We start from the raw sequence: 10,534 nt of genomic DNA on the forward strand, positions 1-10,534 counted from the left end.
TCCTTATTCCTTCTACCACCGAGTGATCTACCAAGTATTCTACCACAGCTTTCTCCTTGATAGATTTCTGTGTAACATGTGTGATGTCAAACTCTGATAACAACAATAACCATTGCACAGTTCTTCGTGTCAGTGCTGATTTCTCGAAGAGATATTTGAGAGGATCCATCCGAGATAACAAGATAACTGAATGAGATAACATATAGTGTCGAAGTCTCTGAGTAGCCCATACTAGTGCCAAACAAGTTTTTTCAAGGACTAAATACTTTCGTTCATACCCTAACATTTTTTTACTAATATAGTAGATAGCCTTTTCTTTGTGAATATCTTTGTCATATTATGCAAGCATGCATCTCATAGCTTCTTCTGTGACTGACAGATAAAGAAGAAGTGGTTCCCTCGGTGTAGGTGGAACCAAAATAGACGGGTTCAATAGATATTCCTTAACTTGGTCAAAAGCCTTTTGACATTGCTCATTCCAAACTGTTGGTTCATTTTTCTTGAGAAGCTTGAAAATAAGTTCGTAGACGTTGGTGAGTTGAGCGATAAATTTGTTGACATATTGGATTCTGCCTAAAAAACCTCGGATCTACTTTTTAGTCTTAGGCGGTGGCATCTCTTGGATAACTTTAATCTTCATAGGGTCCACTTCGATTCCTCTTTGACTGACCACAAATCCCAATAATATTCTAGAAGTTACTCCAAATACATATTTCTACGGGTTGAACCGGAGTTGGTACTTTTGAATCTTGTGTGAAAATTTTCTAATGCTACAACATCCCAGTCGTTCCTTAGATTTGACTATCATATCATCTACATAGACTTCGACTTTCTTGTGTATCATGTCATGTACTAAAGTTGTGGTTGTTCTTTGATAAGTGGCTCCAACGTTTTTCAAAACAAAAGGCATAACCTTGTAGCAAAAAGTTCCCCACTGTGTGATGAACGACATTTTTTACATATCCCAAGAATCCTTTTTTATTTGATTGTACCCTGAAAAATCATCCATAAAAGATAGCAACGCGTTCCCTGCAGTACTATCCACTAGAATATCTATGTGTGGTAACGGAAAACTGTCTTTTGGACTTGTTTTGTTTAGGTCTCTGAAATCTACACACATTCTGACTTTTCCATCCTTTTTAAGCACCAGGACGACATTAACAATCCATTCAGGGTACTCCACTACTTTCAAAAATCCAACGTTAATCTGCTTCGTAACTTATTTTTTAATCTTCAGAGTCCATTCCGGTTTCATACGTCGAAGTTTCTGTTTGATTGGTCGAGCATCAGGATATAATGGAATCTGATGTTGAACAATATATGTGCTTACTTCTGGCATATCCTCATAAGATCAAGCGAATACATCTTTGAACTTTCTAAGCAAGTCTACTATCCCTTTGCGTTTATCGGGGGATAAGGTAATCCCAATCCGAATATCTTGAGGACTTTCTTTTGTTTTTAGGTTAATAACCTCTACTTCGTCTATTAGAGGTTGAGTCCGACGTTCATTTTCTTGTTCAAGTAATTTGATTATTTCAGGGGAGATTCTTCGTCAGAAGACTCTCCCTCCGAAGCCAGATTATTAGTTAAATTATTATTGCACTCAGGGTAATCAAAAATATCTTTCATTTAATTAAAAAGAGATGGGGTAACAGGACTCATTACAGACTTTACAGACTCACTTGACTCAGCAAAAATAACAGACTTATCTGACTCAACAGAAACAACTAAATTACCTGACTCAACAAAAATACTAGACATGTTGAACTGAACAGGACTGATAGAATCAGCCTCGATATGTAACACATGACTCATTACATGATAATTAGAAAGAGACCTGACCACGGGTTTGATTACAAACTGAGGATTTGGGATCCCTTTCTCTACTGACAATAGTAGGACATTGTGATCTTCAATGAATAGCTGATCAATGTTTAGGGTGCCCAGGTTGAGTTGCCAGTCTTCAGCTTCCTTTTCTTTCACTCTTGTATTTTCTTCCTTTTCAGGCCAATCCATACCGAAGAAAATTTCAAACCCGGCAAAAAGAGTACCTATGATGTGATCAATGAATGGTTATGGGAACCCACAGTAATGAAAATCTTCTCCTTCTTTCACGAAATAACCATTAAAGGTCTTATGATAAGGATTCATTTTAATCAGATCTGTGGTGCGTCCTTGTCTTTTTGCAATTGCCTTTTCCCTCTTTGTCTTCCAGTATTGGGCCCAATCTTCCTTAGTAGGCTTATATCCTAACCCGAATATGCCGATGACTTATTTAATCACTAGTGCCTATTTAATATCCTATTGCTTGCGACCTAGGCCCATACCAGGGAAGAATCTCATTTTTTTGAACATATTGGCCATGTAGCAGTTAGAGGTATTCTCAATAGGAAAATATTCTTTCACCGAGTGCTCCCATTGGACTAGGTATATCTTTTCAAATTCAAACCCACTAAGCTCTACCTCATGTTTTTTCTGGTTGAATCTCAAGTAATGGTTCATTCTTGGCTTCGGTACTATTTATAATCCACACAATCTTAGCATCTCCATGAAGGGTAATTACTAGTCCATCTTTGATAAATTTAACTTTCTAGTGTAGCGTGGAAGGTATGACTTTGATTTGGTGTAACCATGGTCTCCCTAACAGCAAATTGAAAGATGACTGGATATCAATAACCTGAAATTCCACAGGAAATTTAGTTTACCTGTGGACAATCGAAGGTGCAAAATTCCTAGTACATCCCTTTTGATTTTATCATAGGCCCTAACATCTTGATTAGTGGGCTTGAGATCTTTAGCCTTAAACCCGAGGCAAGTAGCAGTCTTTAAAGGACAAACATTCAGCGTACTCTCATTGTCAATCAAAACCAGAGGTACCCTCATCCTGTTATAGTCAACTATGATGTGCAACGGCTTACTGTGGCTTGTTCCCTCTTTTGAGAGATCTGAGTCTGAAAAGGATAGGATATTCTCTACGTAAGTTACCCCTACTATACTGACCAGCTGATCTGGAGAAGTAACAAGGGAGACTTGGGCTATACTTAATGCTTTGAGAACAACCTCCCTATGGGCAATGGAAGCCATGAGTAAACCCCAAACTGAGATATTAGCCCCTGAACTGCTTGATCACAACATCATCTTCCTCGATGTTCTCTTTGATAGGATCTTCTTTTCCTTTTCTAGCCAAGGCTGCAGGATCATTGACACAGAGTTCTTGTGGCTTAAAAATTCTTCCCCCCCGAGTCACATGTTTGACTTCATCATAAGAAAGAGAGAAAGGCTCATCTTCTTTAGTCAACAAGTATGGATCTTCCTCTGTCACTGAGATGGGGCTTTCCAGATTCATTTGAACCAAAAGATAACTAGTGAATGCAAGACTATCATAACGAGGTGAGGATAGACGATATGCATCATCTGGGGTTGAATCGAGAGGTTCACAACTTGTGGTAAAGACTTCGTCGATGAAATCCATTTTGAAAATGGGACAACTGGGTGGTTTGAATTGGATGGGATGGATGAGAGAGACATGGTCAAATGGTAACTGGGTGTTGAAAATCATGTTCAGGGTTTGTGGAAGTTGATAGGCAGGCAGTGGATTAGTGTGACGTTTTGTGACGTTGGACTAGGGATTGTGACCTTTTTTGCATCGATAAGATTCTGAATGGCATGACGGAGAGTGATACACCGATCGGTGTGATGGCCAGTGTTTTGATGGAATTCACAGAACAAATTAGAATTATGTCCGATTGGCAGGGGATTTGGTAATTGTCGTGGTTGTATTGGGTTAAGAATACCTTTTTGCAATAGTTTTTGAAAGGCAACGGTAAGAGTCATCCCTATATTAGTAAACTGACGCGAAGTTCGAGGTTACTGGTTATTAGTCCAGGCTGGGTGTTGAGCTGGGGTAGCTGATGTGTTGGTTATGTAAACATGGTTGGTACTAGGTTTGGGAACGTAGGGTTTCATAGACTTGTTATCCGAGGGGTTAGAAAGAACCCCAGAGGCAAATGCGTCCTCGAGTTGGCTTTCGGCTTGTAATAGGGATTCAAATGTAGGAATATATTGAGCAACCAAATACTGAGCATCCTTGTGTAAGATTTTTCTGGATAATAGCTATTTATTCCTTTTCTGATGGTCTATCTCACATTTGAGCAGCTTTGATTCTCCAACGGCCAATGAAATCTATAAAAATTTTCCCATTCTACTGTTTAGTTGATTCCAAATCCCTTCTTGAAGTCTCAATCTCGGTACTATACTTATATTGATGCTAGAAAGCTTTTGACATTTTTTCCCATGTACCTACGGTAATTGGATCTTGAAACATCAGCCAACGTAGTGCCAATCCTGATAGAGTTCTCTGAAATAATAACGTCATCTTTTCATCACTGAGTCCCATAGTGCGCATGTTAATAATATACACCTTAAGATGCGTTTTTGCATAACCTACACTATTGATTTTATCCATTTCAGGCATCATAAACTTCTTTAACAAATGAATTCTAGGGATACGGTTTAGAGCTTCAATGCCTACTGCAATTTCATTAATACCCATTATACTCTTCATAGCTGACTCTAACTGAGACATTATGTTAGCTAACACCGGATTTTAATCGAACTGTTCTTCATCTCCGTCAAGCTCAGAGACCTCATGTGCACGTCTCGCTGCATTTTCTTCTTCCCTTTTTTCCTTTTGAATTATCAAGGGGATTGCCCGTTGATTCTGAAATCTGTTCTAAAACTTCCACTTTGCCTTTTATACTATTTATATTATTTGCAAAGACTGCCAAAATCTTACAGATCTCTGTAAGCTTAGACTTTGAAGCCATTTCTGCCTGTTGACTTGGTACTGACGTTCACTCTAACCGACTAGACTTATGACTCCAAATAGGAGGTGGACGCTTGAGTTTGGGCACAATGGTAATCCTATATGACCCTATCAAAAGTAGATTTAATCAATTTCATTGTTACCCCCTTCATAACATTTTAATGAGTCATTTTATTGAAGTTTGTGCACTAATTCATTAAATAATCCATTTATATAATGATCATTCAAAAGGAAAATAAATGTTTATTCAAAAGAAAAATAGCTTTATTGAAAATGATTGACAAAGAAATGTTCTCATTACAATATCTTTCAACAAATCTGATTTAAACTATTTTTTACATGGACGCTTGGCTTTGTCTTGATGGTCATCAGGATTGCTATCAGGTTTGATTCTTTGAATTCTGCTGATCCGTCTGGATATCCTAAGGTGCGTTTATTTCAAGCCTTCTCAATGAGATGCACTAATTTTTTTGTCAATGGCTCGAAAGGGAAGAAAGCTTTGTGTTGAGGTAAAGATAACTTTATGGGTATGTCGTACTGCTCTGGATCAATGCAGGTTGGTAGAAAGATGTTTCTTCTAAACCGATTAGATGAACATAATAGGAACTTTTGGTTCCTAGAACAGGGGGATTAGTCATCCACCAATGACATCTTAAACGGATATGACAGGCAAGGCGAGAGTCTAACAATTGCTCTAAGCCTTAACTGAGTTGTGACGCACTAGCAGGTTTCTTTTGGAAAAGTGTTCTGGCCCATACTCGAGATTTGAAGGAACATCTACAATTCTGAGATGATCACATAGCCACATATAAGGTAAGTATGGACTTCCTTTGAAGCTCTCCCTCTCACCATTCTTTATGGCATTTAGACCTGAGAAAGTTTTATCTAGGATGAGAGGTATTGGGTTGGCTTTCCTTGAGAGTTGAGAGGTTATATCTATGAAGGACTCAGGGATAGTTTGCCATCACTTTTGGAGGTCAGCATGTATTGGGCTAGGATTCCTAGGTACAATCGATAGTCTCTAGTGGCTCGTCAAGCTTCGGGTTTTACATTGACAGGATGACTACGGGAACGATACAAACCCAGTAAAGGTACTAAGTCCATTATGGACTAGGGTCTTGGCTTCTTCTTTTGAGATGTTCAGTCCTGTGACTAGATCACCAGAATATCATGTCTTCAATAAGGGCCTGACTAGAGGTCTTGAAATGGATATCCCCATAATGCCACAATAATCCTCATGAGTGGGGCGCAAGTGCATATGCCTAATATGAAATATGTGACGGTAGGGGTTCCAGCATTTAGCCATAGCACGTAATAGGTTCCAATCTATTTCAAACTCGTGGAAGTAAAGAGCACTCCTCAACATGAATCTCCCAAAATTGATCTTCTCTACAGGATGCATCCCTATGATAATTGTTTTGACTAACTGGTCGATTTGGTTATTGCCTGCGACTAGCATCTTGGTTTGACAAAAAATGGTATTTTAGTACACTCCCAAGGTCCATGTAAAATATCTTTGTAAGTCATTGCTCAAACAAATTATTTTGTAAATTATTTCCTTTATTTTCTTTTCTTTGTAAAACTTCCTTTTGGAAAATGTTTTTCTTTTGAAAAATCTTGTTCTTATAGAAAATATTTTTTCTTGAAAAATATTTTTTTATAGAGAACACTTCTTTTAGAAAACACTTTTTCTAGAAAATACTTTCCTTTTGTGAACCATTTTTCCTTTTTGAAAATGGGTTGAAACCCAAATTTAGAAAAGAATTTGATTTCCATTTTGATTTAAATGGCCTGGCCCATCATGATTGTTGGGTCGAGATGGACTGGGTCATTATGAATTATTGTAACAAAATGATTATTTATTGAGTCGGTGCACCCATTTTAATCAGGTAAAACAAACTTTAATCCTTGAGGACAACCATACATTCTGATCTCTTTATTTACATACATTCATCAATCATAAGGTCCCATTCAATAAACAACCCGGGAATAACCACGATAAGTTCGAGTTGTGACCTATAGGGGAGTTTTCTAGACTTTAAGCTTACTACGTGCAATGCATTTTTATTTGGCCACCCTTGCCCAAATACACTTATATACCTCTCAAGCGTACTCAATCAGAGGGTACGTGGTGACTTGGTTTGATATACCGTATAGGGGATAATCTAAAACTTCAACTCACTTCTTTGAAGTCAAAAACAACCAATTTAATCCCCAGATTAGAGGTGGCACACGATGCTTGAGTAAAGATACTATTAAATCACCTATTTTCTAGAATAGACGTAATCTATCTTCCTAGTATTGTAGTACATCGGAGCAGGATCTCGCTTAGACACTGGTTTTGACCAAGAAGTGCAATTGATGTACTTGGATCATCTTTGATATACCTATGAGTACGAGTCAAGAGTTGTAGCTTTCATAAATGGTTTGGCATCCTACGAGGGGACCGACCACGTACTAGTATTACGTTGGCAAACGAACATGTGACTCTGCGTCTTACAATAAGTCAAAGGCTCAGGTCACTCCAGCCTGGGTACATCGATATACCTTTCAGAGTCACCTGATCAAACGGTACTGATGTCCCAGTTTTATATAACCTAAGGTACGTGACTGGAATTGTGATTTTCATGAACGATGTCGCATCTCCGAAGAGACCGGACCACACACTAGTGCCACGTTAGCTATATTGGGACATGCAAGCATGCAAAACAGTAAACGTGCATGTGGTGTGTGCAACACAAAGTAGGGTGTGTCCAGGGCCTTTTTCAAACAAATAGGCCCATGGGCCTAATTAAACCATACAAGCAAAAGTATTAAACCATACATGTAAAGACATACAATGAGCAAGAAGGATTAAAAACATCCATATGGTTCAATTCGAGATCAAACCGCACATTTCCTTTATACATCAATTTAGAATTATGATAAATCAATAATGAATATGGCATAGTAATTGATCAGATCTTGATCATTGCAATAGGCACAATTTTCATAATTTTTATGGTCCAATCAAAAATCACTTCGGGTGTCTCTAAATAAACCACAATTCTCAAAGTACATTGAATTAAGGATAAAACGTTGAATTAATGATTAGAATGATGCTTGTGGAAATATAGATTTTATTATTATTATTTTTTTAAATTAACTTTTTAATAAAAAACTATTTCTAATTAAAAAAAAACTAAAAACTCAGCCTAAAAAAAAAATTATATTGTCGCACCAACTCGTTTGCAATTAAGAAAAAATACCATCTTGTTGTGATGTGTTACAAGTACAAATTGGTGTGACAATACTTTTAACAAATTATTCCCCACATGCCTTCCAGAAGGGGCTGCTATCGAATCCCTTCTCGATCAGCCTCAGATTTTTTTCTGATTAAAAAAAAAACTTTAGTTTCTGCTTAAAAAAAAAATTGCAGTAAAGTCTCACATAGAATATTGGAATAGATTCAAATAGATCCAGAATTTTGATTCCTCTGTCGGATATGAAAATAAATGGATTCAAAAATCGAACCATCATAAATCACCATTAAACCTCACAAATGCCTCATATAGCAGAACGCCAAGATTGAGGCTCCTCCAATGGCCTTTGGCAGAATGAATTAGATTTTTTCAAATTTTAAAAAAAGAACCAATTTTTCTTCAAATTCAATAATCGAACCGGTCTTCAATCTTACAAAAAGAACAAAAAAACATGGATTAAAGTTTCTCAAAATACAAAATTTTTAGTAGAGCTTCGATGAAAAACATAAACCTGGGAAGAAATCACGTTGTTCTTAAATCGTATGGGAAGTTAAATCATTTGGGAAGAAAAGAAAAAAACAAGAATAAAAAGGGTTTAAGATTTCGAGAGGTTTTCGATATCAACTTTGAAATTATGAAATGGACTGATGATCCACCTCACAAACTGTACAACGACTCCAAAAACAGCGATGATCCACAGCTTCCGGTCCTTGCTATCTCTCTATCTAGAATCAAATAATGTTTATCAATGGTTTTTCAAGCTTCGCTCTTCCCGACATCCTTCCATAACTACGATTTCCTTTCTTAATAGAGTCAGAGAACAGAGAGAGAGAAAAAAAAGAGGCTTTTTTTATTTGCTGTTTTCTTTGATGGAGAAGAAGATAAGAAGAGAGAATTTCTCTTCTTACTAGCGCACACTGCTCATCAATAAAAACATGAAGGATTTAACCATTAAAAACAGGTTCTTACTAGGGATATACCATCTTAAAATAAAAGCTTGCTGCTAACAGAACTTCAAAAACTTTTTCCCTTTTTTTTGTTTTTTTTATATCATTTTTTGTTTCCTGTCAACAGACAGTAAAACTTGCCAATTAAAAAAACTGAACACCTAAATAAAAATAATAAGCGAAAAAACAAATAAATAATTAAAAATAAATAAATAAATAAAAGATCCCCTTTGTTTCATTATTCCATCCTCAATAAAATTGTCCTTTGAAATTTAACATTATTTAAAGTCACCCTACGTGACTCTCGATTGAACTAAAAAAAAATAATATGCCAAATTAATGTACCCAAAATTGAACTGAATAATTAATAATTGGACCAACAAATATAATAAATAAAACAACTGATAAATAAACAATAAAAAGAAACTAACTAAAAATTAAATAAAATAAAAAAAGAAACTAGGTCATCGGCAATATTCCCATACTTGGAATTTTTTAAGTCTAATCATCAATGGTCCCCAGTGGAGTCACCACTGAAAGCGTCCTCGATTCGAGGGGTGCACGGATCCGCTTTTGACCTTTGAGGTTTAGGAGTTGCCGTCAAGTTATTGCGGTCTAAGAATCGAATATCTACTCAAAATGGATAAAAAGAAATAACTAATCTACTACAAAAAAAAATACTGAGTCCGGGGATCACATTACGGGGTTGGAAGGTGTTAGGCACCAACCCCGCCCAACAAACGTCGGTCTCTACTAATTCTCAAATAAGACTACATTGCTAAAAAGACCTAACCGTTAAAAAAATAAGAAATATATACTTTTCCGAAGATAACGGTCTTGTTTCCTCAGATCTGGTAGAATAGTTCTTCGCACAACACTCGTCGCTTCGTTCTGTCACCGGATCTGCTTCAGATCTCCAAGACAAGGTACTTTCTTCTTAGATCTGAATTTTTCAATTTTTTTCTGAATTTCTGAGTGTTTTTTAAGAGCTTTTAGGTATTTTTTGAGCTAAAGTTTAGGTATGGATGTTAGGTAAGGAGTTGGGACTTCAAAATTAAGGTTTATGGGAGGTTAGGTAAGTTTTTTGACCTACTTTTTTTAGGATTTATTTTTTTATACGAAAATAGGTTGTAGAGACCCCTATTTATAGATTTTTTGGAGTGCTTGTTTTGATAGATTAGTGTTTAATTAAAATTATTTTAGGTAGAGTTAGTGTTTAATTAAAATTATATTAAATAGAGTTATTGTTTAATTAGAATTTTTCTAAATAGAGTTATTGTTTAATTAGAATTCTATTAAGGTTTTGACTTTTAGTCTTACTTGGTTGACTTTAAGATTTTGACTTTAGTCTTACTTGATTGACTTTAAGATTTTGATTTTAGTCTTATTTGATTGACTTTAATTTTAATTAGGATTTCCCTTTACATTAATAAATGTTTTAATTTTTAATTATTAAAATTGTAAAATTATCGTTTTACCCTCGAAGATGACTTTTTACGTTTTAAGTCGTTTTTCAATGT

Source organism: Akebia trifoliata, chromosome 7 (assembly GCF_017979445.1).
Source record: "Akebia trifoliata isolate Shusen 1 chromosome 7, ASM1797944v1, whole genome shotgun sequence".
In the NCBI taxonomy this organism is placed as follows: domain Eukaryota; kingdom Viridiplantae; phylum Streptophyta; class Magnoliopsida; order Ranunculales; family Lardizabalaceae; genus Akebia; species Akebia trifoliata.